The sequence below is a fragment of the Mesoplodon mirus genome (genome assembly GCF_964341445.2).
Source record: "Mesoplodon mirus genome assembly, chromosome: 7".
NCBI lineage: Eukaryota > Metazoa > Chordata > Mammalia > Artiodactyla > Ziphiidae > Mesoplodon > Mesoplodon mirus.
Genome location: NC_138983.1, coordinates 46,899,822 through 46,927,655, shown reverse-complemented (window position 1 = coordinate 46,927,655; position 27,834 = coordinate 46,899,822). Strand labels below are relative to the sequence as shown.

General features: G+C 38.6%; 1 protein-coding gene and 1 pseudogene across 8 annotated transcripts in view; both read right to left on the bottom strand.

Annotated features, from left to right (window-relative positions):
• DLG2 (discs large MAGUK scaffold protein 2) overlaps window positions 1–27,834 on the bottom strand; it is a 1,227,261-nt gene that overhangs the window by 575,890 nt on the left and 623,537 nt on the right. The gene's annotated exons all lie outside the window — the stretch shown is intronic.
• Window positions 3,542–4,188, bottom strand: LOC309807957 (charged multivesicular body protein 5-like; annotated as a pseudogene). Its single transcript has one exon. The product of its transcript is annotated as a charged multivesicular body protein 5-like (transcript).

Below are 27,834 nucleotides of genomic sequence, written 5' to 3'. Positions count from 1 at the left end.
CAGGTGATCTATTCTTCAGCAAATTTTTGTTAAATGAATGAAAGAGCAAGTCTAAGTTCAATTATTGGGCCCTCTATTTCCTAAGTTTGTAAACATTGATAATTTTTTTTAACTTTTCTAAGCCTCCATAGTCTCACCTATAAACTAGATATAATAGTAATGCCTACGATAAAGACTTTGGGGAAGATTAAATATGGTAATGAGGAAGATTAAATGTGGTAATGTACATATAAGTCCTTAGCACAGACCCCAGTATGTAATAAGCACCTAATAAATGGTTGTTATTGGTAGCAGTGCATAATTTGTTGATTTGTAATATTCTTAACTATTGGATTCCTTCCATAGTCTTGTGGAATAAGATCTATTACCCATATTACACAGATAAGAGTTGTTCCAAGTGGTTAAGTTCTTTGTTGAAAGCTGTCAGCAATTTGATTAGAGATTGGATATGATCCTAGGTCTTATTTCAAAGTTCGTTCTTTCCTCTTAGGACACATACATCTAATGTGATGAACAGTTTCACATATGTTGTGTGCATCAATTTAAAATTATAACACGGTAGTGGAAATATATAAAAAGTATGGGAAGAATTTTCCTATCTTTTTTGTTCATAACTTTTCTATACCTATTTGTGGAACTGAGTGATAGGAACTCTTGGCTCAATAAGAACCCTGATTAGCTTCAAATTCTTGAGCTAGAACAATCTCACTTACTAAGATTCAGTGGTGTCATTTCATCATAACAGATGCTATGGCTTTAATAGGTTTCTACAGACATTTCCTCTCTGACTGACTAAAAAAAATCATGGAAAACTACCAATTAAAATAGTTTTGAGAATGTAGGCATCACGGGTGCCAGCCGCCCTGCAGCAGCTGGTCCTTTGAGAGTGGGTAATTTTGTCATCTCATGATAATGCAAAAACATAATGTTTACCATCACCCTATGCTCAGCATACTAATCATATATTAAAACACTGCTTTCCATAGAAGGGAGTGGCTGACATTAAAGAGAAAATTCTGGATGCTCTATCTATTCAAACTCTACTAAATTTTTTCCTTTTGTATACACTGGAATCCTTAATTGTCAAATGCTGGGGTGAGGAAATCACAGCCTAAATCAGATGATTTTTTCTGAACATGTGGACAAAGTAGGCAGCTTTAGTGCACTAAAAAAACCCCACTGGACTAGCAGTCAGGAGGTTTGGATTTGAGTCCCAGCTGTGTATCAGCTGTGCGACCATGGTCGAGTCACTTCATCTTTTTGAACTTCAGTTTCCCATGAAAAGAGAGTAAACATGCCTAGAGTTAATGAGAGGAATAACCAGACATAAATATATGGATGTATGCGTAAACTGTAACGTACCATATATGAGAGAGTTGCAGCTATTGATAGGTGAATCAAAGATGCTGTGCTCAGAATTTGTTGAAAGGTAAATAGGATGGAAATTGAAATTTTTAAAGGGTCTGCTATGTGCCATATATCATTTTAGTGACTTCACTTATTTGCTCGTGTTTAAATCAAACCATTTATAAAACATAGATCCTTATTTTACAGACAATGAAATTTTACTGACAAGGTCACAGTGTTGGCGAGGGCAGCAACACGATTCCAATCTAGTTTTGTCCTTTCCTGGAGCCTATGCGAATACAAAGTTACTCAGAGTTGATTGTTTAAAAAAAAAAAAAAAAAAGGGAAGGTGAGGGGAGAAGTTTATATTCAAATTCTTAAAACAGAAAATAAAGAATATCAAGCCAAACTAGGGGACTCAACTTTCCTTCCTCCCAATCACTTGAAATAGCATTTGGCTAGAGGGTCATGGCTATTTAGAATTAATTTGCTTTCTCTACGAGTAGATAATCTCCATGAGTAAAGGCAGCACTGGAATTCATTCTGAAACATATAAATATACCACTAGCTTCAAACTCAAATAACACTGTTTCAGTGAAAAGTGAAGTCTTTATCATATTTCTGAGACATTGTATTAGAAAGCCATTTACATACAAACTTTCTCCCTACTGTACCCACGTAATTAAGTTGATGGTTTAACTCTTTCAGGGCTTGCTGTTTCAGATATAAGTCTACAATATCCTTTTTTGTGGACCAGTATTGTCCATGAAATTAAAAGGTTAATTTTAATCTTTTCCTAGTCTCAGTTCCTTTGGACATTCTGGTAAATTTCCTTGCAGAAAATATCTTTGAAACAAAAAGTACATTTCATCACTAACATGTCCACAGAATCACATCTAAAATTTGCACTAAGCAGGGAATTCCCTGGCGGTCCAGTGGTTAGGACTCAGCTTGTTCAACACCTGGTCAGGGAATTAAGATTCTGCAAGCCGTGTGATGTGGCCAAAAGAAAAAAATTTGCACTAAACAAATATTCTGGAATATGATATAGTATCACTGAAAAGTCAACTAATACTTAAAAATTATTTGTTCTACTTTGAAGATATCTAAAATAACATGTAATATCTACTCTCACTCATAGGTATTAAAGTATGTTCTATTGTAAAACAAGATTTGTGATTTTATACATTTGTAAGGATGTTAATTCATTAAAAATAATCATTAAATGCTTGTGTTAAAATTTTTTTAAAAAATCTGTTTATTATGTATTAAAAAATAGTGGGAGGAAAGATAAAGTTTCAGCTCTGGTTCTTTGTGGATGTGGAGATTATGAATTTTTTTTCCTTTTGAAAAATATTTATTGAGTATAAATAAATGTCCTATACATTAAATATCAAGAAATATTCATTATTGATTACAAGTCTGCTGTAATACTGAAGGAACCACAGAATTAAAATAGCCACCCATGATACAGTAGTGATAATTCCATTCCAATACTGCACACAGTAATGATTTACTCACAAGACACAACAAAACTCACCAAAAAAGGCCATCACTTTAACCAACGTATAATACCACAAGAGAAAATGGTTTTGAATCATAATATGGACAGTCCCACTAACCTCATCCTTGTCATCAATTTATCAGGTCACTTTGAGATTGTGGAGATATGCTGTCATAGAACTTAAAGATTCCCATTTCCTTGGTTTTATTTCAAAATTACTATTAAGGAATGAAGTTATACATACCCAATGATAATTTTAAGTAAGTTAGTCTTGATAAAATAAAAGGAATAAAAATTTAGTATGAAGAAAGCTTCCTTCAAGCAATGAATCTCTGTTTTGTTTTGTTTTGTTTTGTTTTTTTTGCGGTATGCAGGCCTCTCACTGTTGTGGCCTCTCCTGTTGCAGAGCACAGGCTCCGGATGTGCAGGCTCAGCAGCCATGGCTCACGGGCCCAGTTGCTCTGCAGCATGCGGGATCCTCCTGGACCGGGGCACGAACCCGTGTCCACCGCATTGGCAGGCGGACTCTCAACTACTGCGCCACCAGGGAAGCCCAAGCAATGAATCTCTTAACGGAAAAAAAAAACCGAAAGCAATGTAATTAACTTTTCCTCCAAAGAAAGGAAAGAAACCTAAATCTGTTATGGCAAACTTGGAAAGATAAATATTTCCTAGTCCCAGCATATGTGTTTATTTTACATGATGTACTTGAATGATGCAAGTCTCTGAAGCAGAGATCTGTGGCAATCGGAATTCACCCACCAGGACTCCATCCTTATTCTTTGTGTCAGTGGGAACACCTTCTGGAATTGCAGGTGCACCTGCTGCTTCATCCAAATAAGAACTGTCTTTATCAGACAGAAGCTCATCGGCCAGTGCATCCAACTCTGCTTCTAGGTCATCTTCATCTAATTCTGGGGTGCCATAACTATGACTCAGTGCTTATTGGATTTCATTTGCATCTTCCATCATATCCTCTAGCTGGTCTTGTAGATCCTCAGTCTGGTCGATTTTCACTTGCTTGTATGCTTTCTTCATTTCCTTTATACCCAGTTTCATAGCATCAACTGTGGTCTTGGTGTCCTTCAATGAGTGGATGATGTAATTGGCTTGTCCCATGTTAAACGACTGTTGGGCAAGACTGTCCCGCTGCTGCTCATACCTTTGCAGGACCCTCTCTCATCTTCTTGATCTGATCCTTATACTTCACTTGTTCAGCATCCAGCCGAGAAATCTTGTCAATGGATTCTGCCCTGCTGTCCTTTGTGCCAATGCAGTCAGTCAGTCAAGCTGGGCGGTGGAGCCTTGGGTTTCGCTTTCCTGAAGAATCGGTTCATCTTGGGCGGCCACAAAGAAAACCCAAACATTTGAGCAAAACCAGAAACGGAAGCAGAGTCACCTCCGCCTCCGACTTGACTTCTGGCCCTCCATGGGCAAGCACAATGTGCCTATTCAGATGTTTTAAAAAGCATATTTCTATTTTTGTTTCTTCCAAAAGTTCTGTAATGGACACACATCATCGCAGAGAACCTAAGAACATGGGCCTGGGAGGCTTGGCCACACCTAGACACGACTGGGATCTTGTCCCAGCTCTAGAACTCAGGAGCTATGTGACTTTGGGCAAGTCACTTGACATCTCAAAGCTTCAGCTTTTGCATGTGAAAATAGGGATAATAAGATTGCTGTATGGACTAAATAATATATGTGAAATATTTAGCACAGTGCCTGAAAAATGGTAAGCTATTATAGTCATGAAAAAAACAAGAAAAATTTGCGTGAGAAAGGATGTCAAAAGACTATAGTGGAGGGAAAAAAATTATAAAGGGACAGAAAAGAAGGGAGGGCTACCATCAGGTACTGAAAGTATTTTTGAAATTTTATATGGAGAAGAGAGAAAGAGATGCAATGAATGGGACTTGGGGGAAGAAAAATGTAAAAATAAGGCTTTTAAGTAAGTCTTGTTTTGTGGAATGTAGCTTTATTCCCCTTTCATCTTCCCTCTCCCCTACCATCAAGAAAATAGTCAGTTCTAATACAAACTATAGCTTTATGGTAGCCTTAGAGAAAGCTTCTAAAGATCAGCACACTTGGCAGAATTCCCACCAGCTCGTGCCTACTCTGTCCTTGCCCCACTCCACACCTGTAAACACATCCAGCCACTCAGACTGCTCAAGCCTTGATTCAAAAGGAGGCTTTAGGTCACAGGTCTGAAGCTTAATTTTGAAACTTACTGCTTATTAAGATGGGGTGGGTTGGGGTCTTGATTGGCTTATTCTTTATTGTCTCCACTCAGTCCTACTCTCTTTGGGCAAATAGATGAATTAATTACAGACCAAAGGGCCACATCATGGAGAAAGCTGATCAGTGTTTCATGTGCTGGATGAAATGCAATACTACATTATCAAATGGAAAACACTGGCTGGGAATTATACTGTCTGTGCTTAAAGAGATCAATGATTTATAAAAATCAGAATCTGTTTAAAATGAATAATTGCATAGATTTTATGTGAACTATAAGGATACCAGAAAGGCTCTCAAGGTTAAGGTAGCAAAAATGCCTTACTTTTCTTTTATTCCTAGAGTCACTAAAGGTAGGTTAAGAACAAATAATAGACACTCAAAAGTTTAAGAAAAGACAGATGCTTTACGTTACCAGAGAAAAGAAAAAAACAACACAACACAACAAAACTCATACACACACACACACACACACACACAGAGATTGACTCAAATGGCTTCAAATCATTATGACCTTTTCTAAATCTACTTAATTGTGTCTGTCTGCTGTCTTCCTGTATCCTCTCATGAAGCACATGTGGGTTCACTGGGTATATTTAAAGTTCCACCAGCTAAGGTTCCTCCTTGTTGAAACTTCTCACCTTAAAAAACCATTTATTTCATTGACCTCACTAGGTGCTATTAGTCCATTAAAATTGAGAATAAAATAATAAAAATCAACATAATTTAACAGTTTTCTAGGAAAGGTAAAGGACTGATTTTTGGAAGCATCGGATATGAGTTGATGTAGTAATATCTACTAGGACTTTTTCTCTACCAAACATTCACAGGGTTGCAGGAAGAGTGACAGTTCATACAGCTTATCACGGATCACTTGTCAAGTTTGACAGTCCCTGTTTTGGGGAATCTGGAATTGAAACGATGAGATTCAGAGGTTCTATCTAAACAGAAGAAATAGAAGTTTGAAAGCTTCATATTGGGGCCTTTTTCTTCCACACTGACTGAAAAGTAGCAAAAGCTTATTTGCAAGAAGATGGGAATAAAGCAAATTTTTGGAAAGAAGTAAGGGCTTCAGTCCCTGGTTGTCCAATCCAGCCTTGAATTTCAGAAGATATTCCAAGTGTCCTTCTAATTTATTCCCCTTTTTGATTAAGTAAGCTCAGGTGGATCTTTGTTACTCATCAACAAAAATTTCTAACTAATACAGGCAGACTTTGTGACCAGCACTTTCCATGCACTATATCCCTTACCTCATTCCTATTTTCCTTTTAATACTTAATTCAAGTTTGTCTTGTCTTCTGGGAAGTCATCCTTGGCTCTACTGGCTGGTCCAGTGTCCCTCTACTAGGTAGCCAGTACAAAATATTAATGAAGTTACCAGACCTAGCAAATCAAAGTATAGGACATTTAGTTAAATTTGGATTTCAGATAAAAACAATAATAATTATTATTCAGATAAACACTTTTTAGTGTAAATATGTTCTGTACCATGTTTGGGACATATTTATACTCAAAAATTACTTGTGTTTATCTGCTATTCAAATTTAATTAGGTGTACATACTGTGTTTATAAAAGTACAGTATTTATAAAAGCACTAAACTGTGCTTATTATACTGAACTGTGGTCTCTGGTTTATTCAAACGGTATAATCCTTGGTACATAATGGGAGATATTTACACTATGTACTATGTATATATTCTTTAGTCTGTTTAATCTAAATAGAAACCTTGAAAGGTAGATATTGCTTCTTTCATTTTACAACAAAAACTGAAGCTAAAAGAAGTCTATAATGACAGTATGTGTTGTCTAGGTAATATCAAAGCTTATGCACTGCACCATCCATATCTCTCTAGTTTGTTAAAAATAATTTTGGGACATAATTAGGGACCAATCTCAATTGCTAACTATCAGTAGGATTAAGGATCATACTAGAAAGTGGTAAAGCCAAGCCAAATAACAAAACCTAAATTTTTTTCTTAAAGAAAATATAGTTCTCAACTTTAGAATCAGATTTCTATACTTTAAAACTAGATTTAGAAAGGGTTCTCAAACTTTAGCGTGCATTAGAGTTACTTGAAGGATTTAAGTCATAGATTGCTGGGCTCCACTGCCAGAGAGTTTCTGATTCAGTAGGTCTGGAGCAGGAAAGAGGATTCACTTCTCTAACAAGTTTCTAGGTAATGCTGGTGTTGTTGGTCTGGGACATACTCTGAAAACCACTGCTCAAAGTTCTGAAGAGTCACTCTACTTGGCTAGTGTGTGGTTCATTCTAAAATGAACAGGACTACTCAGTCTTATGTAGACCCAGGTGACTGTGCTGGAAGTTCTGAGCTCTGACTCTGAACCCAATCCCTTCAATGTTGCAGCTCTTCATTATCTGGAATGAAGTCTCTAAGGGAATATGGACCAGGAGACCACAGCTGCCATACCATGTGAAATTGTGTGTGAGAGCCATTTTCCAGCACTCATTTTATATGAGACTCTTTTCCCTACTGTTTTCCTACAGCAAAGGCTAACTGATAGCCACTCTATCCTACATTTTAAAAATAGGGCTCCTGCTCTCGTCTCTGACTCTGGGTGAGAGTAGCTTGAGTTTATGATCCATAGAAGCCATCTCCTACAGTGAATATACTGTTTTTCTCTCTCCATTTGTCACTTCATTTCCCATATATAAAACCCTTCCAGGATTCTCTGCAGCTGTCATCTGGGAAAAATCACAGCTTTCCCACAATGGGGGAAGAAATTGCTATTTTAGAGTCAGTGATTGGTCTTTTGGCACTTTCCCAGAAAAGGAGAGAGTCCAGTAACAAATCTCAAGCCAGGTAAATTGGTGAATGCGACATGGAAAAGAGGCACTAAATAGGGACTTCAAAAGGAAAGGATCATAGGACTGGAGATTACTTAGTCCACTCGGTCCAATACTCTGTCCACAGACAGGACTATGTATCAACTTTCAAGAAACGAGGTCCCGGTACCTCCCATCTGGATTAAAAAAGTAGCTTTCTAGCTAGTTTTCCTGATGCCACGTTACCTAGTCCCTCTTTACGTCATCCCACAGGCAAGACCAGCTCAGCTACAATTTCCTAAAGCAACCCTATCATTATTTCCTCTCCCTCAAAATTTGTCGAGTCATTTAACCTACATAAAATCAAAGCTGTGGTTAATTTACCCTTGTATTCCTAGTGTCTGCTATACAGTTGTCACTTAAGAATGAATGAGTGTCATTGAAGGGCCTCTAAATGTAGCCTCTTCTTATACCTCTCAAACTCCTGCTTCAGTCAATCCACATCCTCATTGTCCTGAAAATATAACAAGCTCATTCCTGTTTCTACATTTTATTTCATGGTGCTTTCTGCCTCCCAAATGCCTAGCTCAAACCAGCCTCATTCAAAGGCAAGCTCACACTCTCCAGCCTCATGAAATGTTTCCTAATCACACAAGTCCTCATTGCTTATAATGCCTGAAATGCAAATGTATGGTAGATTCTCATGAAAAAGCTACAGATTGATCTGGTACCCCTGCAGAACCTATAATTAAGTACTATACATTAAGAAATGCATTTTCAAATGTTGGATTTGATTTTCTATTTTCCTCTACTAAGATTTACTCCAATCCCAGAAATTGATATGGATCAGCATATATGAAATCGATCATTTTACATTTTCTGATTCTAATTTGGTTTGACTATGTGATATCGATGAACATTTTAGTGAAAAGTTGAGAAGCACAAGGAGCATGGTATGGTGGGAAGAATAGTGAGTTATAAACCAGATTGGAATTCTAATCCTCACACTTTCCATTTAAATAAGGCATTTTTTTTTCTTGTCTCTGTTTAAATTGAGTTCAATGATTTTACAATTCTTTTCTAACTCTGGTGTTCTATAAATCTAAATTCAGGGCTAACTCAGCCTGCCACCTAGCTCCACTTGGAAGTCTGGAATGTACTTCAAATGCAGCAGAATGCCAAATTATGCTTATTCTCTCTACATGGACAACTACGTACTTTACTTTTTATTCTCTACCAAAGTAAATCATTCCATCTCCAAAAATGGCGAGTTCTCCTTCTCTCTCAGCCACACGTCCAATCTGTCACACAGTTTTTTAGATTTAAACTTTTCTTTATACTCATTTATCCTACTGTGGCTCTTATTGTCAATCACCCAGATTCTGGAAAAAAATTTATAACCAGTCTCCTTGTTTCTAGTTTTGTCCTTTAAAATCCATCTTCCAATTTATTGTGAGAATGGGGTTATTGAAAATACACCTGATTGCTTTATTCCCCTATTTAATAGTCTTTGACTGCTTTCCACTGCCTACAGCAGATTTTCAAACATTTAAAAAACATAAGCCATCACTCTGATACCAAAACCAGACAAAGATGTCACAAAGAAAGAAAACTATAGGCCAATATCACTGATGAACATAGATGCAAAAATCCTCAACAAAATACTAGCAAATCCAACAGTACATTAAAAGGATCATACAGTATGATAAAGTGGGGTTTATCCCAGGAACGCAAGAATTCTTCAATATACACAAATCAATCAATGTGATAAACCATATTAACAAATTGAAGGAGAAAAACCATATGATCATCTCAATAGATGCAGAGAAAGCTTTTGACAAAATTCAACACCCATTTATGATAAAAACCCTGCAGAAAGTAGGCATAGAGGGAACTTTCCTCAACATAATAAAGGCCATATACGACAAACCCACAGCGGGCATCGTCCTCAGTGGTGAAAAACTGAAACCATTTCCACTAAGATCAGGAACAAGACAAGATTGCCCACTCTCACCACTCTTATTCAACATAGTTTTGGAAGTTTTAGCCACAGCAATCAGAGAATAAAAAGAAATAAAAGGAATCCAAATCCGAAAAGAAGAAGTAAAGCTGTCACTGTTTGCAGATGACATGATACTATACATAGAGAATCCTAAAGATGCTACCAGAAAACTACTAGAACTAATCAATGAATTTGGTAAAGTAGCAGGATACAAAGTTAATGCACAGAAATCTCCTGCACTCCTATACTCTACTGATGAAAAATCTGAAAGTGAAATTAAGAAAGCACTCTCATTTACCATTGTAACCAAAGAATAAAATATCTAGGAATAAACCCATCTAAGGAGAAAAAAGACCTGTATGCAGAAATTTATAAGACACTGATGAAAGAAATTAAAGATGATACAAATAGATGGAGAGATATACCATGTTCTTGGATTGGAAGAATCAACATTGTGAAAATGACTCTACTCCCCAAAGCAATCTACAGATTCAGTGCAATCCCTATCAAACTACCACTGGCAATTTTTTTTTTTTTTTTTTTTTTTTTTTTTTTTTTGCTGTACATGGGCCTCTCACTGCTGTGGCCTCTCCCGTTGTGTAGCACAGGCTCCGGATGCGCAGGCTCAGCGGCCATGGCTCACAGGCCTAGCCGCTCCAAGGCATTTGGCATCTTCCTGGACCGGGGCACGAACCCGTGTCCCCTGCATCGGCAGGTGGACTCTCAACCACTGCGCCACCAGGGAAGCCCACCAGTGGCATTTTTCACAGAACTAGAACAAAAAATCACACAATTTGTATGGAAATGCAAAAGACCCCGAATAGCCAAAGCAATCTTGAGAAAGAAAAACGGAGCTGGAGGAATCAGGTTCCCTGACTTCAGACTATACTACAAAGCTACAGTAATCAAGACAGTATGCTACTGGCACAAAAACAGAAAGATAGATCAATGGAATAGGATAGAAAGCCCAGAGATAAACCTACGCACATATGGTCACCTTATCTTTGATAAAGGAGGCAAGAATATACGGTGGAGAAAAGACAGCCTCTTCAATAAGTGGTGCTGGGAAAACTGGACAGCTACATGTAAAAGAATGAAATTAGAACACTCCCTAACACCATACACAAAAATAAACTCAAAATGGATTAAAGACATAAATGTAAGGCCAGACACTATCAAACTCTTAGAGGAAAACATAGGCAGAACACTCTATGACATAAATCACAGCAAGATCCTTTTTAACCCATCTCCTAGAGAAATGGAAATAAAAACAAAAATAAACAAATGGAACCTAATGAAACTTAAAAGCTTTTGCACAGGGTCCGGGTAAGATGGCGGAAGAGTAAGACGCGGAGATCACCTTCCTCCCCACGGATACACCAGAAATACAGCTACACGTGGAACAACTCCTACAGAACACCTACTGAACGCTGGCAGAAGACCCCAGACCTCCCAAAAGGCAAGAAACTCCCCACATACCTGGGTAGGGCAAAGCGGAGAGATCCGCACACAGAGGATCGGTGCCGAGCAGCACTCACCAGCCCGAGAGGCTTGTCTGCTCGCCCGCCGGGGCACGCAGCGCTGGAAGCTGAGGCTCGGGCTTCGGTCAGAGCGCAGGGAGAGGACTGGGGCTGGTGGCGAGAACTCAGCCTGAAGGGGGCTAATGTGCCACAGCTAGCCGGGAGGGAGTCCGGGAAAACTCTGGAGCTGCCGAAGAGGCAAGAGACTTTTTCTTCCCTCTTGGTTTCCTGGTGCGCGAGGAGAGGGGATTAAGAGCGCTGCTTAAAGGGGCTCCACGGACGGGCGCGAGTCGCGACTGAAAGCGCGGAGCCCAGTGACAGGCGTGGGACGCTGGGGCTGCTGCTGCCGCCGCCAAGAAGCCTGTGTGCGAGCGCAGGTCACTGCCCACACCGCCCTTCCGGGAGCCTGTGCAGCCCGCCACTGCCGGGGTCCCGGGATCCAGGGGCGGCTTCCCTGGGAGAACGCACGGCGCGCCTCGGGCTGGTGCAACGTCACGCCGACCTCTGCGGCTGCAGGCTCGCCCCGCACTCAGTGCCCCTCCCTCCCTCCCGGCCTGAGTGAGACAGAGTCCCCGAAGAGGCTGCTCCTTTAACCCTGTCCTATCTGAGCGAAGAACAGACGCCCTCCGGCGACCTACACGCAGAGGCGGGGCCAAATCCAAAGCTGAGACCTAGGAGCTGTGAGAACAAAGAAGAGAAAGGGAAACCTCTCCCAGCAGCCTCAGAAGCAGCGGATTAAAGCTCCACAATCAACTTGATGTACCCTGCATCTGTGGAATACATGAATAGACAACACATCATCCCAAATTGAGGAGCCCGGAGTCAGTGCTGTGCCTCTGAGGTGGGAGAGCCAACTTCAGGACACTGGTCCACAAGAGACCTCCCAGCTCCACATAATATCAAACGGCGAAAATCTTCCAGAGATCTCCATCTCAACACCAGCACCCAGCTTCACTCAACGACCAGCAGGCTACAGTGCTGGACACCCTAAGCCAAACAACTAGCAAGACAGGAACACAACGCCACCCATTAGCAGAGAGGTGGCCTAAAATCATAAAAAGTCCACAGACACCCCAAAACACACCACCAGACGTGGACCTGCCCACCAGAAAGACAAGATCCAGCCTCATCCACCAGAACACAGGCACTAGTCCCCTCCACCAGGAAGCCTACACAACCCACTAAACCAACCTTAGCCACTGGGGACAGACACCAAAAACAACAGGAACTACGAACCTGCAGCCTGCAAAAAGGAGACCCCAAACACAGTAACATAAGCAAAATGAGAAGACAGAAAAACACACAGCAGGAGAAGGAGCAAGATAAAAACCCACCAGACCTAACAAATGAAGAGGTAATAGGCACTCTACCTGAAAAAGAATTCAGAATAATGATGGTAAAGATGATCCAAGATTCTATTTCCCAGATCCAAAATCTTGGAAATAGAATAGACAAAATGCAAGAAACAGTTAACAAGGACCTAGAAGAACTAAAGATGAATCAATCATCGATTAAAAACACAATAAATGAAATAAAAAATACTCTAGATGGGATCAATAGCAGAATAACTGAGGCAGAGGAACGGATAAGTGAGGTGGAAGATAAAATAGTGGAAATAACTGCTGCAGAGCAAAATAAAGAAAAAAGAATGAAAAGAACAGAGGACAGTCTCAGAGACCTCTGGGACAACATTAAACGCACCAACATTCGAATTATAGGGGTTCCAGAAGAAGAAGAGAAAAAGAAAGGGACTGAGAAAATATTTGAAGAGATTATAGTTGAAAACTTCCCTAATATGGGAAAGGAAATAGTTAATCAAGTCCAGGAGGCACAGAGAGTCCCATACAGAATAAATCCAAGGAGAAATACGCCAAGACACATATTAATCAAACTGTCAAAAATTAAACACAAAGAAATCATATTAAAAGCAGCAAGGCAAAAACAACAAATAACACACAAGGGAATCCCCATCAGGATAACAGCTGATCTCTCAGCAGAAACTCTACAAGCCAGAAGGGAGTGGCAGGACATACTTAAAGTGATGAAGGAGAAAAACCTGCAACCAAGATTACTCTACCCAGCAAGGATCTCATTCAGATTTGATGGAGAAATTAAAACGTTTACAGACAAGCAAAAGCTGAGAGAGTTCAGCACCACCAAACCAGCTTTACAACAAATGCTAAAGGAACTTCTCTAGGCAAGAAACACAACAGAAGGAAAAGACCTACAATAATGAACCCAAAACAATTAAGAAAATGGGAATAGGAACATACATATCGATAATTACCTTAAATGTAAATGGACTAAATGCTCCCACCAAAAGACACAGAGTGGCTGAATGGATACAAAAACAAGACCCATCTATATGCTGTCTACAAGAGACCCACTTCAGACCTAGAGACACATACAGACTGAAAGTAAGGGGATGGAAAAAGATATTCCATGCAAATGGAAACCAAAAGAAAGCTGGAGTAGCAATTCTCATATCAGACAAAATAGACTTTAAAATAAGGACTACTAGAAGAGACAAAGAAGGACACTACATAATGATCAAGGGATCGATCCAAGAAGAAGATATAACAATTGTAAATATTTATGCACCCAACATAGGAGCACCTCAATACATAAGGCAAATACTAACAGCCATAAAAGGAGAAATCGACAGTAACACACTCATAGTAGGGGACTTTAACACCCCACTTTCACCAATGGACAGATCATCCAAAATGAAAATAAATAAGGAAACACAAGCTTTAAATGATACATTAAACAAGATGGACTTAATTGATATTTATAGGACATTCCATCCCAAAACAACAGAATACACATTTTTCTCAAGTGCTCATGGAACATTCTCCAGGATAGATCATATCTTGGGTCACAAATCAAGCCTTGGTAAATTTAAGAAAATTGAAATTGTATCAAGTATCTTTTCCGACCACAATGCTATGAGACTAGATATCAATTACAGGAAAAGAGCTGTAAGAAATACAAACACATGGAGGCTAAACAATACACTACTTAATAACGAAGTGATCACTGAAGAAATCAAAGAGGAAATTAAAAAATACCTAGAAACAAATGACAATGGAGACACGACAACCCAAAACCTATGGGATGCAGCAAAAGCAGTTCTAAGAGGGAAGTTTATAGCAATACAATCCCACCTTAAGAAACAGGAAACATCTCGAATAAACAACCTGACCTTGCACCTAAAGCAATTAGAGAAAGAAGAACAAAAACATCCCAAAGTTAGCAGAAGGAAAGAAATCATAAAAATCAGATCAGAAATAAATGAAAAAGAAATGAAGGAAACGATAGCAAAGATCAATAAAACTAAAAGCTGGTTCTTTGAGAAGATAAACAAAATTGATAAACCATTAGCCAGACTCATCAAGAAAAAAAGGGAGAAGACTCAAATCAATAGAATTAGAAATGAAAAAGGAGAAGTAACAACTGACACTACAGAAATACAAAAGATCATGAGAGATTACTATAAGCAACTCTATGCCAATAAAATGGACAACCTGGAAGAAATGGACAAATTCTTAGAAATGCACAACCTGCCAAGACTGAATCAGGAAGAAATAGAAAATATGAACAGACCAATCACAAGCACTGAAATTGAAACTGTGATAAAAAATCTTCCAACAAACAAAAGCCCAGGACCAGATGGCTTCACAGGCGAATTCTATCAAGCATTTAGAGAAGAGCTAACACCTATCCTTCTCAAACTCTTCCAAGATATAGCAGAGGGAGGAACACTCCCAAACTCATTCTACGAGGCCACCATCACCTTGATACCAAAACCAGGCAAGGATGTCACAAAGAAAGAAAACTACAGGCCAATATCACTGATGAACATAGATGCAAAAATCCTCAACAAAATACTAGCAAACAGAATCCAACAGCACATTAAAAGGATCATACACCATGATCAAGTGGGGTTTATTCCAGGAATGCAAGGATTCTTCAATATACGCAAATCAATCAACGTGATACACCATATTAACAAACTGAAGGAGAAAAACCATATGATCATCTCAATAGATGCAGAGAAAGCTTTCGACAAAATTCAACACCCATTTATGATAAAAACCCTGCAGAAAGTAGGCATAGAGGGAACTTTCCTCAACATAATAAAGGCCATATATGACAAACCCACAGCCAGCATCGTCCTCAATGGTGAAAAACTGAAACCATTTCCACTAAGATCAGGAACTAGACAAGGTTGCCCACTTTCACCACTCTTATTCAACCTAGTTTTGGAAGTTTTAGCCACAGCAATCAGAGAAGAAAAGGAAATAAAAGGAATCCAAATTGGAAAAGAAGAAGTAAAGCTGTCACTGTTTGCAGATGACATGATACTATACATAGAGAATCCTAAAGATGCTACCAGAAAACTACTAGAGTTAATCAATGAATTTGGTAAAGTTGCAGGATACAAAATTAATGCACAGAAATCTCTGGCATTCCTATATACTGATGATGAAAAATCTGAAAGTGAAATCAAGGAAACACTCCCATTTACCATTGCAACAAAAAGAATAAAATATCTAGGAATAAACCTACCTAAGGAGACAAAAGACCTGTATGCAGAAAATTATAAGACACTGATGAAAGAAATTAAAGATGATACAAATAGATGGAGAGATATACCATGTTCTTGGATTGGAAGAATCAACATTGTGAAAATGACTCTACTACCCAAAGCAATCTACAGGTTCAATGCAATCCCTATCAAACTACCACTCGCATTTTTCACAGAACTAGAACAAAAAATTTCACAATTTGTATGGAAACACAAAAGACCCCGAATAGCCAAAGCAATCTTGAGAACGAAAAATGGAGCTGGAGGAATCAGGCTCCCTGACTTCAGACTATACTACAAAGCTACAGTAATCAAGACAGTATGGTACTGGCACAAAAACAGAAAGATAGATCAATGGAACAGGATAGAAAGCCCAGAGTTAAACCCACGGACATATGGTCAGCTTATCTTTGATAAAGGAGGCAGGAATGTACAGTGGAGAAAGGACAGTCTCTTCAATAAGTGGTGCTGGGAAAACTGGATAGGGACATGTAAAAGTATGAGATTAGATCATTCCCTAACACCATACACAAAAATAAGCTCAAAATGGATTAAAGACCTAAATGTAAGGCCAGACACTATCAAACTCTTAGAGGAAAACATAGGCAGAACACTCTATGACATAAATCACAGCAAGATCCTTTTTGACCCACCTCCTAGAGAAATGGAAATAAAGACAAAAATAAACACATGGGACCTAATGAAACTTCAAAGCTTTTGCACAGCAAAGGAAACCATAAACAAGACCAAAAGACAACCCTCAGAATGGGAGAAAATATTTGCAAATGAAGCAACTGACAAAGGATTAATCTCCAAAATTTATAAGCAGCTCATGCAGCTCAATAACAAAAAAACAAACAACCCAATCCAAAAATGGGCAGAAGACCTAAATAGACATTTCTCCACAGAAGATATACAGACTGCCAACAAACACATGAAAGGATGCTCAACATCTTTACTCATTAGAGAAATGCAAATCAAAACTACAATGAGATATCATCTCACACCAGTCAGAATGGCCATCATCAAAAAATCTAGAAACAACAAATGCTGGAGAGGGTGTGGAAAAAAGGGAACACTCTTGCACTGCTGGTGGGAATGTGAATTGGTACAGCCGCTATGGAGAACGGTATGGAGGTTCCTTAAAAAACTACAAATAGACCTACCATATGACCCAGCAATCCCACTACTGGGCATATACCCTGAGGAAACCATAATGCAAAAAGAGACATGTACCAAAATGTTCATAGCAGCCCTATTTACAATAGCCCGGAGATGGAAACAACCTAAGTGTCCATCATCGGATGAATGGATAAAGAAGATGTGGCACATACATACAATGGAATATTACTCAGCCATAAAAAGAAATGAAATTGAGCTATTTGTAATGAGGTGGATAGACCTAGAGTCTGTCATACAGAGTGAAGTAAGTCAGAAAGAGAAAGACAAATACTGTATGCTAACACATATATATGGAATTTAAGAAAAAAAAATGTCATGAAGAACATAGGGGTAAGACAGGAATAAAGACACAGACCTACTAGAGAATGGATTTGAGGATATGGGGAGGGGGAAGGGTAAGCTGTGACAAAGTGAAAGAACGGCATGGACATATATACACTACCAAACGTGAGGTAGATAGCTAGTGGGAAACAGCCGCATAGCACAGGGAGATCAGCTCGGTACTTTGTGACCGCCTGGAGGGGTGGGATAGGGAGGGTGGGAGGGAGACGCAAAAGGGAGGGGATATGGAAACATATGTATATGTATAACTGATTATATTTGTTATAAAGCAAAAAAATAAAATAAAATTAAAAAAAAAAAAAAAAAAAAAAAAAAGCTTTTGCACAGCAAAGGAAACCATAAACAAGATGAAAAGACAACCCTCAGAATGGGAGAAAATATTTGCCAATGAAGCAACTGACAAAGGATTAATCTCCAAAACATACAAGCAACTCACGCAGCTCAGTATCAAAAAAACACAATCAACCCAATCCAAAAATGGACAGAAGAGCTAAATAGACATTTCTCCAAGGAAGATATACAGATTGCCAACAAACACATGAAAGAATGCTCAACGTCATTAATCATTAGAGAAATGCAAATCAAAACTACAATGAGGTATTGCCTCACACCAGTCAGAATGGCCATCATCAAAAAATCTACAAACAGTAAATGCTGGAGAGGGTGTGGAGAAAAGGGAACCCTCTTGCACTGTTGGTGGGAACGTAAATTGATACAGCCACTATGGAGAACAGTATGGAGGTTCCTTAAAAAACTAAAATAGAACTACCATATGACCCAGGAATCCCACTACTGGGCATATACCCTGAGAAAACCATAAACCTAAGAGTCATGTACCAAAATGTTCATTGCAGTTCTTCTTACAATAGCCAGGATATGGAAGCAACCTAAGTGTCCATCAACAGATGAATGGATAAAGAAGATGTGGCACATATATACAATGGAATATTACTCAGCCATAAAAAGGAATGAAACTGAGTTATTTGTAGTGCGGTGGATGCACCTGGAGACTGTCATACAGAGTGAAGTAAGTCAGAAAGAGGAAAACAAATACCATATGCTAACACATATATATGGAATCTAAAAAAAAAAAAAGGTTCTGAAGAACCTAGGGGCAGGACAGGAATAAAGATGCAGATGTAGAAAATGGACTTGAGGATACGGGGAGGGGGAACGGTAAGCTGGGACAAAGTGAGAGAGTGGCATGGACATATATACACTACCAAACATAAAATAGACAGCTAGTGGGAAGCAGCCACATAGCACAGGGAGATAAGGTTGGTGCTTTGTGACCACCTAGAGGGGTGGGATAGGGAGGGTGGGAGGGAGGGAGATGCAAGAGGGAAGAGATATGGGGACATATGTATATGTATAACTGATTCACTTTGTTATGAAGCAGAAACTGACACACCATTGTAAAGCAATTATACTCTAATGAAGATGTTAAAAAATAAAAAAATAAAAATAAAAAGTATAAGCAAAGAAACCCTTTCTTCAAATGAAATCTTACTCAGAAGCTACATAATGTACATTTATAATTGTCTGTATATAACAAAGGCAGACTTTCTGTGATTTCTGTGGTGGGGAGGGAAGGGAATCACAGCAGAACCTGTTGGAAGGCCCTTGTTTGTGACTCCACAGAGGGCTCTGAGGAATCCAGAGTCAGGGCATCATATATGACTGAGCAGGGGCTAGTGATTACTGAAAGAAATCCAGGGCATGCCCTTTCTCCAGGCCAAGTGCCCTGGCATTGACCAGTGTCTGCTGAAGTATCTTTTCCTAAATCACATAAAAATCACATAAAGGCTTCTTTTGGTCCAGTGGTAGCACTATTCACAGGGTTCTATGGAACACAGACTGAGTCCACTTGCCTTTTTTGATAAAGCTCAAAGACTTTCACGTAACACATAAGTCTTTCCACAACTGGTTGTTATTCACCTCCTCAGCCGTGACTCTTGCTATAACATTATAGTTTCTTCAAACCCCATGCAAGTTCTTGACTCAGGCCTCTCTCCCTGCCTGGAATAGCCACCTCCAGATGTCACATTTGTCTGAGTACCTTACCCATTTTTAAGACTAATGTCCATTCTGAGGTAGCTTTACAGTTTAATGGGGGGGGAGATAGTAAAACAAACTAGCAAAATTCAGTATAATAAGTCCTATGGCAAGTGAAATACAGGGTGTTGTAGCAGTATATAATGGGAGAATCATGTTGGGGCTAGGGAGGCTAAGGAAAACTTGGAGCAACTGAGGTAGCTGAGATCTGAAGGTCAAATAGAAGTTAGCCAGGTGAATAAAGAGAGGGAGAAGTGTTCCAGGAACAGTTTAACTGCTGGTGAGGCGAGGAGTGGAGATCAAGCCTTGAAGGCCTTTGCAAGGCATGTTAAGGAATTGGACTTGAACCTAAAGACAATGGAAAGCCATTGTAGTATTCAAAACTAGAATAATGTTTTAGAAAGAGTTCTCAAAGTACAGTGTAGAGATGTGCCATACATGGATAGATTTGGGGTGCAGGGGAGTCCGGAAAAAAGAAAGCAAGGATTTTTGTTAGAGGCTATTACATAATCTTGATAAAAGACATGGTGGCCTGGATTAGACTAGTGGCAGTGGTAATCAGAATAAAGAGTAAGGGACAGATGAAAGGGCTAATTAGAATCTACTAGATATACTGATGGATTGGTTGTGGAAAGTGAGGAAGAGGAGGAAATATTTTGTTTAAATGTTTATTTCTATCTATAAATCATGAATCACTTGAGGGGAGAAATCCTATCTTACTCATTTTTGTATTTTTACTGCCTACTATGGTGCCAGGCAGAGTTGGCACTTAATATATGTTTGATAAATAAACCAATGAATTTTAGAAGTGGGGAAGTTGATAATGACACCTCTGCTGTCAGTATCCATACTTTTCCCTCATCCTTTCCAGTGATCTTGTCCCATGAGAATTCTGTGTTTTCTCACATCCTCTCATTTCTCCTGCAATAAATATAATCAATTCAAATTTAATCAACCTAAGAAACAGCCTGTCATTCACAGGCATATTTGTATTAAAAAAAAAAAAACAGAACACCAGTAAGAAGGCAAGGTCTAAACAAAATTGATCACCAATGATAAGATCTTAAATATTAGTTGAAAGATATAATTACACACACACATATTCAACCAATATGTATTGAGCATGTACTATATAGTGCCAGGTGTTGTGTAGGCACTGAGGCCACAGTGGTGAATGAGAAAGATACTGATGGCCCCAGATGCGAGAGGTGGGGAGGAAGAGATTTACAAGAAGATCCCAAATCACATCACAAGGACAGCAGCCTTTATTAGTTACATACAAGACTAATTCTAGTTTAAGCACACCTTTTAACCTTAAGAGATTAGGTATTAATTTCAAGTTTTTATTAGTCATATGATTATTTTAATTCTTGGAGCTCAATTTTCATAGAAAGAGAGAACTGAACCATAAGCAAGAATTCAAGTATACCATGTGGCAAGCTGCTCATAATCTTTTCCCTTATTTTGAATTGCTCTTCACTTACCATGTATTGATATAAGAGGTGTGCCTCAATGCCCCCCACCTTGGGAAGTGTGCACTATCTTATGAGCCAACTGATATTCTCTGTGCTTTTACTTATGCAGAGCAAATACAGATTATTTGATGGTAAGTGATTTCAACAGTTTATGAGATGTATAAAATATTTAAGAGAAAATTTTCAACACCTTTAAAATTCTTAAAATTATAAATGTTTAATCCCATGGTGCGTAAATTCATTGGTTGTTACAGGGAAACAATTTTCAACATTTGTACAGTTCAATAACAAATAAGATACCAGTATAACTTGATTTATTTGTTTTCATCTTTATTACATCTCTCCCCACTAGAATGGAGCTCTGCGAATGAAGAAATCTTGCCTCTAATTTTCTCTGTTTTATCACCAGTGGTTAGCATAGCTCTTCACGCAATAAGGTACCACCATCCACCCAATTTTCCATATTCCTTTACTTTGCTCACCCTCCATATCCATTCCATTAGCCACATCTATTACTTCTAACTCCATAATATATCCCAATCCATCAATTTAATTCCATTTCTGGTACCACCATGCAGTCCAAGTCACCACCACTTCTACCTGGACACATTGCCTCACTGGTTCTTCTCCTGTTCTCTACAATACATTCTCTATATTCTCTACTCTAAGCCAGAGTACATAATTTTAAAATTTAAATCAGATGCCGTCACTTACCCCTTGCTTAAGCCCTCCAAGCTCTTCCTACATTATGTAAAATAAAACCCAAGCCCCTCCCCCCACCTCACAAAGCCCTGGTTCCCACTTCTTCCTATGCTGTCATCTTCTACCACTCTTCCCTTTGTCCCCTTCTACCACTCTTCCCTTTGTCCCCTTCATGCCAGCTGCATTAGCCCTACTTTTTTTTTTTTTTTTTTTTTTTCTGCTGTACGCGGGCCGCTCACTGTTGTGGCCTCTCCCGTTGCGGAGCACAGGCTCCGGACGCACAGGCTCAGCGGCCATGGCTCACGGGCCCAGCCGCTCCGCGGCATGTGGGATCTTCCCGGACTGGGGCACGAACCTGTGTCCCCTGTATCGGCAGGCGGACTCTCAACCACTGCACCACCAGGGAAGCCCTGGCCCTACTTTTAATTCTAGTATGTGCCTAGCTCACTCCTGCTTTAGGGCACTTGTACTTACTGTTCCCTCAGCTTTGTAAGTCTTTTCCCTTACCTTTGTTTAGCCAGCTTATTTTAGTCATTAAGATCTTGCCTTAAATGCCACTTCATTAGAGAAACCTTCCTTGATCACTCAGTATAAGAGTAGCACCAGCCACTCATCTACATCTCTCTGCTTCATTTTCTCCATAGCTTTTATTACTGATGATATTTTGTATGTTTGTTTATCTTCTGCCCAGTAGACAAAAATGTAAGTTCCTTAGAGAAGGAAACTTGCCTGTCTTGTTGACCATTTTATGCTTAGTGCCTCAGACAGTGCTAAGTCCATAGCAGAAACTCAATAAATAGTTGAATATCAAATTAATGAATGAATGAAGGGATGAATGAATGAATTATAGTTCTACCTAATTTGAACTGGGTTTGTCAACTACAAAGTATATACAGTCTTGCTGCCCAAATTTGAATTCTGATAGCTCTAGCTTGAAGACCTTCTTAAATCCAAACCCATAATTATTGGAATTACTTAGCACTGGCAAAAACTGTGAACAATTCTCTATATAGCAGAAAATGCTAAATTGCCTGGAGATACTAATTTTCGAGGGTAGATGATTAGTGATGCTGTTTCCTGACCTTTTTCTGAGCTACCATAATCAGCTGTTATTGTTTATGTGATTTCATAATATCTACACCCCTTATTTTTTCCTAAGTTAAATCACATTTCATAAAATAAATTCAAATAAATTTTGTGTTGAAACCTCATGACATATTTTGAAATTACTGGTGATATTTTGTGATTTCATAAAACCAGAACTGGAGCTCCCTGATTTAGTGGTTGAACTGGTGTTTGCGGTGGTAGGCTCAGTCCCTTACAGTTGTTCTCAGCTGTGGAGATAAATTTCAGAGGCCTGGGGATGGTAGCCAGGAGGATTAGGGACACCATGAAGGGCACCTTTGCTCACAAATACCTTCTTGCTTTCAGTAAATCTGTTTTATTTGAATTAATAAATTTCTCTTTCAAAATACAGAGAAACCCATTGGTGTCAACCATCCACATGTTATACATAATTGTCCATATGGACTATGGGACCTCATTTTACAGCATGGGTAGATCAGGGGACTCTTCAAGGGGCAATTTCATTGAAGAACTTATTAGAAGAAGCCATAGGCACCAGGGGAGAGAGGAAAGAAGCTTTCAGAAGATAAAGGAGATCAGAAAGAGACCCCAAAGTAAAACCACACATTTCCTAGGACTCCTGTCACAGCAAAGGTAGTAACCTTTGGGAACAGTAAGTGTTTATATAACACCCCAACAATATTTTATTTCATTCTTAAAGCCTAAAAATATGCTGCGCAGATACTTTACCTTTTTAAATGGAAAAACTGAGGATTAGACAAGTTAAATAACTTACTCAAATTCACACAGCAGGGAAGAGAGAGAAATAAAAATTATACATTAGTCTTAACAGCTCCTGGTACTGTCTTCTTGACATTTATCACTCCTGTTTATGCTGTTGTCACTTAGTCCTTCTGTTACAATCATCTGCAAAACTTCAATCCTGATTGAACCCAGCTCTGCTTCTTCCTCACTGCTTCTTCCAGAGCAGCTGAACACTGAAGGGCTGGAGAAAACCCATGAATGGTGGGTGTCCCTGTAAATTCATGATCTCCAAACACCCTGGTCAGTTTGCTATCCTTCCTTCTGCAATGACAGTCTCCAAACCCCTCCTTTCCTACGTCACTTCCAGCACATACCTACCTGACTACATGCAAAGCCACGCTGTTCTCTCTCTTCCTATTACAGTGGAGGAAGTGTCTCTTCTGACACCAAGGTCCATCCATTCACATTTTCTTAAAGACCTCACTTAATCATTTAATCTCGTAACATCCTGCATCTTCAAACCCAGTCTCTCTAGTTAACCCATTCTCTGAACATTCAAACATACTCTGGTATCTCCCATCACTTGAAAAGCCTTCCATTGACCTGGTATCTCCCCTTGTCCTATCTCTTTCCTTTTTACAGACCAAGTTTATTTATAAAGAGCTGTTTCCACATACTTTCATTTCTTCCTCCCTAATCTCTCTTTATCCCATTGTAATCAGAGTCCCCCTCACAATGCCCCTACCAAGAAAAACACAGAAAATGTTCCTACTAAATTCACCACTAGGGACTTCCCTGGCAGTCCAGTGGTTAAGACTTTGCCTTCCAATGTAGGGAGTGCAGGTTCCATCCCTGGTCAGGGAGCTATGATCTCACATGCCTTGTGGCCAAAAAACCGAAACATAAAACAGGAGCGATATTGAAACAAATTCAATAAAGACTTTTAAAAAATAATAATAAATAAATAAATTCACCACAAATCTAGTTTTGGCCAAATCTAATGCCATCTATTTAGTCCTCATCTTAGTTGATCTCACAATAATGTTAAGGACAATTGCTCACTTCCTCTGTGAAGCACTCTTCTCTTGGCTTCTATGACCCTTCTGCTTTTCTTCCTACCACTCTGGTCACTCCTTTTAAAATTCTCATTTTAGTTGTTCTCCAATTTATTGATCTTCATGCTTACAAAACAGAAGCAAGAAAAAACAAAGCAAAACAAAACTACCCTTTGTTTTGTATGCTTTAAGTTGACATCTAATGTTTTCCTCATAGGTTTAAATAGTAACAAAGGGTATCATTTCTGGCCTGTTGTGAATTGTAAACTTTTATTTTTTAACTGTCACATCATTATTTCAGATGTATATAGTGCAATGCAAGCATATACCAATTTGAAATCCATGATCACCAATTTAAGATATAAATTAAGATATTTTTGAGCAGTTGGACATTTTACTTTTTTTTTTCTCCTTGAATTTATGTTTTCATTTTACTTCCACAGAGTTTTATCCTAATATATTTTATGTTAGAACATCTTATATGGATCACTGTAATATACTTATTTGAAACAGAAATGTATGTACAAATATAAATCATATGAATTAAAAAAAAATTCATGCAATATAAGACTCCAATGTTAAAAAAAAGTTATTCTGGACTGAGTTATCATGATGATTATTAATATTATACATTGATCAAAATAACCTAAATAAACTATGAATTTCAATGTATAAATCTAAAACAATGAAAATGTAATTGTATTGGGGATTTGTTTCTCAATGGGGAAAGTAGAGCTTCTTAAAATTAGCTCATGTTTCCATGGATGAATATGAATTAAGGGTAGAGTAAGACAAGATTCAGAATTCCTATTTTTCATTTCTACAAATGTTTAAGTGCTAAGATAACTTTGTTCACATAAACAAGGAGATGGGAATGGGAAGAGAACTTTGAATTCCTTCCAAGTTAAATGCCCCAAATCCTGTGACCTATCATAAAAATTATTTTAATTATCTATCAGATGACAATTGCTTTTTAATTTTGCTAAAGCAAAGAATGGGAAACCACATGACTTTAGAAAAAGATTAACTACTCAATCACTAGAGACACTGACTTGCTCATCCTGGGCAACAATGTTTCAGATTGTTATTTTCACCTAGTGGTAAAATTGTACTGTTAAATAAGTAGTAGAATAGTCCTAAATAGTAAATAATAGTAAGTGGTAAACAGAGCCGCAGTAGGATTTGGGATGGGTAGGTCTTACAGCTTTCATTTGTAAAATGGGAGAAGAGTAATGATAAATGGAAAAGTGAGGAAAAAAAACCAGTATGAAGCTGCAGGCTACTTTGTGGGCAGATCAAATTAAAGATCCGGAAATTGAGGCACATAAATGTACTCCTAGGGGTATGCATTTTTCAGTTTAAAAATCTCTGGTCTAATTTACATCAAAAAGTTTAGAATAATTCAAGACAGTCCTAGGTCCTCTTCTCTTTTTATTGTATACATTTTCAAAGCAATCTCTTAATTTTCTTGGCTTTAAACATTCATAATTTTGTCCCTAGACAGATCTCTCAGAGTTCTGAATCTGTATGTTCAATTGCCTGTTTGATATCTCCACTTGAATTCCTCATCGGGATCTTAAACTTAACATTGTCCAAATTGGAACTTATCTTCCAACTGCCTCTCCACCAGTCTTTGTCAATTGTTCTGATCCATAGCTCAAAGTCATCCTCTGATAATTCTACTAGATGGCGAACTCTATGAAGTCAAGGATATTGTATACTTAGCCCCTGATATGGGGCCCAGGGCAGAGAAGGCACTGATGCTTTATTTGAAGGAATACTACTTCTCACACCCTACTCCAATTAGTCATTAAGTCTCCTCAAGTTTACCCCTTAAGTATATTTCAAAATGTATCCACTTCTCTCAGTCTTTTCATCAGCATCTTAGTCCAAGCTTCCATCATTTATCACCTGAATTACTGCAATAGCTTCTTAAGCTGCTCTTCCCGCATGTATTCTTGTCAGCCAAGCCAGACTCCCACAGCCATCAGAGTGATCTTTATAGATAACAATTTGGTTCAGCCATTTTCTCATTGAAAATCCAAAGTTTCATGTTGCTTTTAGAAGGATAAACAACAAATTACTCACTATGACATCTAAGGCTCTGCCTGATTTCTCACATCCACCTCTGCATTCTCATTTTGTCCCTGTTATCCCTTTCTCACTAATTCTAGTCCCAGGGACCTCTTTCTTATTTCTCCTCAGGCCTTTGGACATGTTTTCTCTGTCTGAAGATTCCTCCAGCCCTTGACACTTGGCTAATGCTTACCCTTACGTTTCAGCTTAAATATCTCCTCCCTACAAGGCTTCCCTTGGATACCCCAGATGAGATCAGGTCATGCTATTACAGCTTTTCACAGCTTATGTACTTTCCTTTCATTTCAACTCTAAATTTGTTTATCACTACACTGGACTGAACCTTCCACCAGAGCACAGATTGTTTTTTGTTTGTTTGTTTGTTTCCTGCTCTATTCCCAGCTCCAACTGTCTGATCCATAGCAGAACACTCAGTAAATATTTATAGGACTAATGGGTAACAAAAGTCTGGGAGTAAAATGGAAGACTCAGGGTCAGTTTAATAAATACGTGCAATACTTCCTGTTTGTCACTTCACTAAATTTCTCAACTTCAGTGACTTGCCACAGGAGTAGATATGACAGTGACTTCAGCCCACTTGACATTTTTTACCCCACTACATTGAAAACTCTGAAACTCCTCCTCTCACTCCCCACACTCATACAAAAGTGGCTCTGCCCCATTCCTTTTTCTAACTCAGATTTTCATGTTTGATGTCCCAGTCTGAATGTCAGAGAAAGGGAAATACAGGGGAGATGAATTCATGGTACATAAGGCAGCTCTGGCGCTCTCACACCCAGCACAATTGTTAGGCAGTAGCATGCCTTTAAATGAAGCTCTAAAATAAAAGTATTTTTACAATAATATATATCTGGGATAATGAATATTGAAGAGTTTATTAATGCTGTAATACAGACATGAACAAAGAAAGCAGCTACTAATTCATTCTTTAATTCATTGTTTTCTGAAAGGAAGCATTGCTTTCTTTCCCCTTAATGTCCTGCTTTTCTCTTTAGTAATTTACTAGAAAATTAGACTGTAATACTTAAAGGAGTTAATGGAGGGTAGGAGTAGAAGGGAAATAAGACCAACATTTTAATTACTAGCAGAGTATGGTAATTTAAATTGT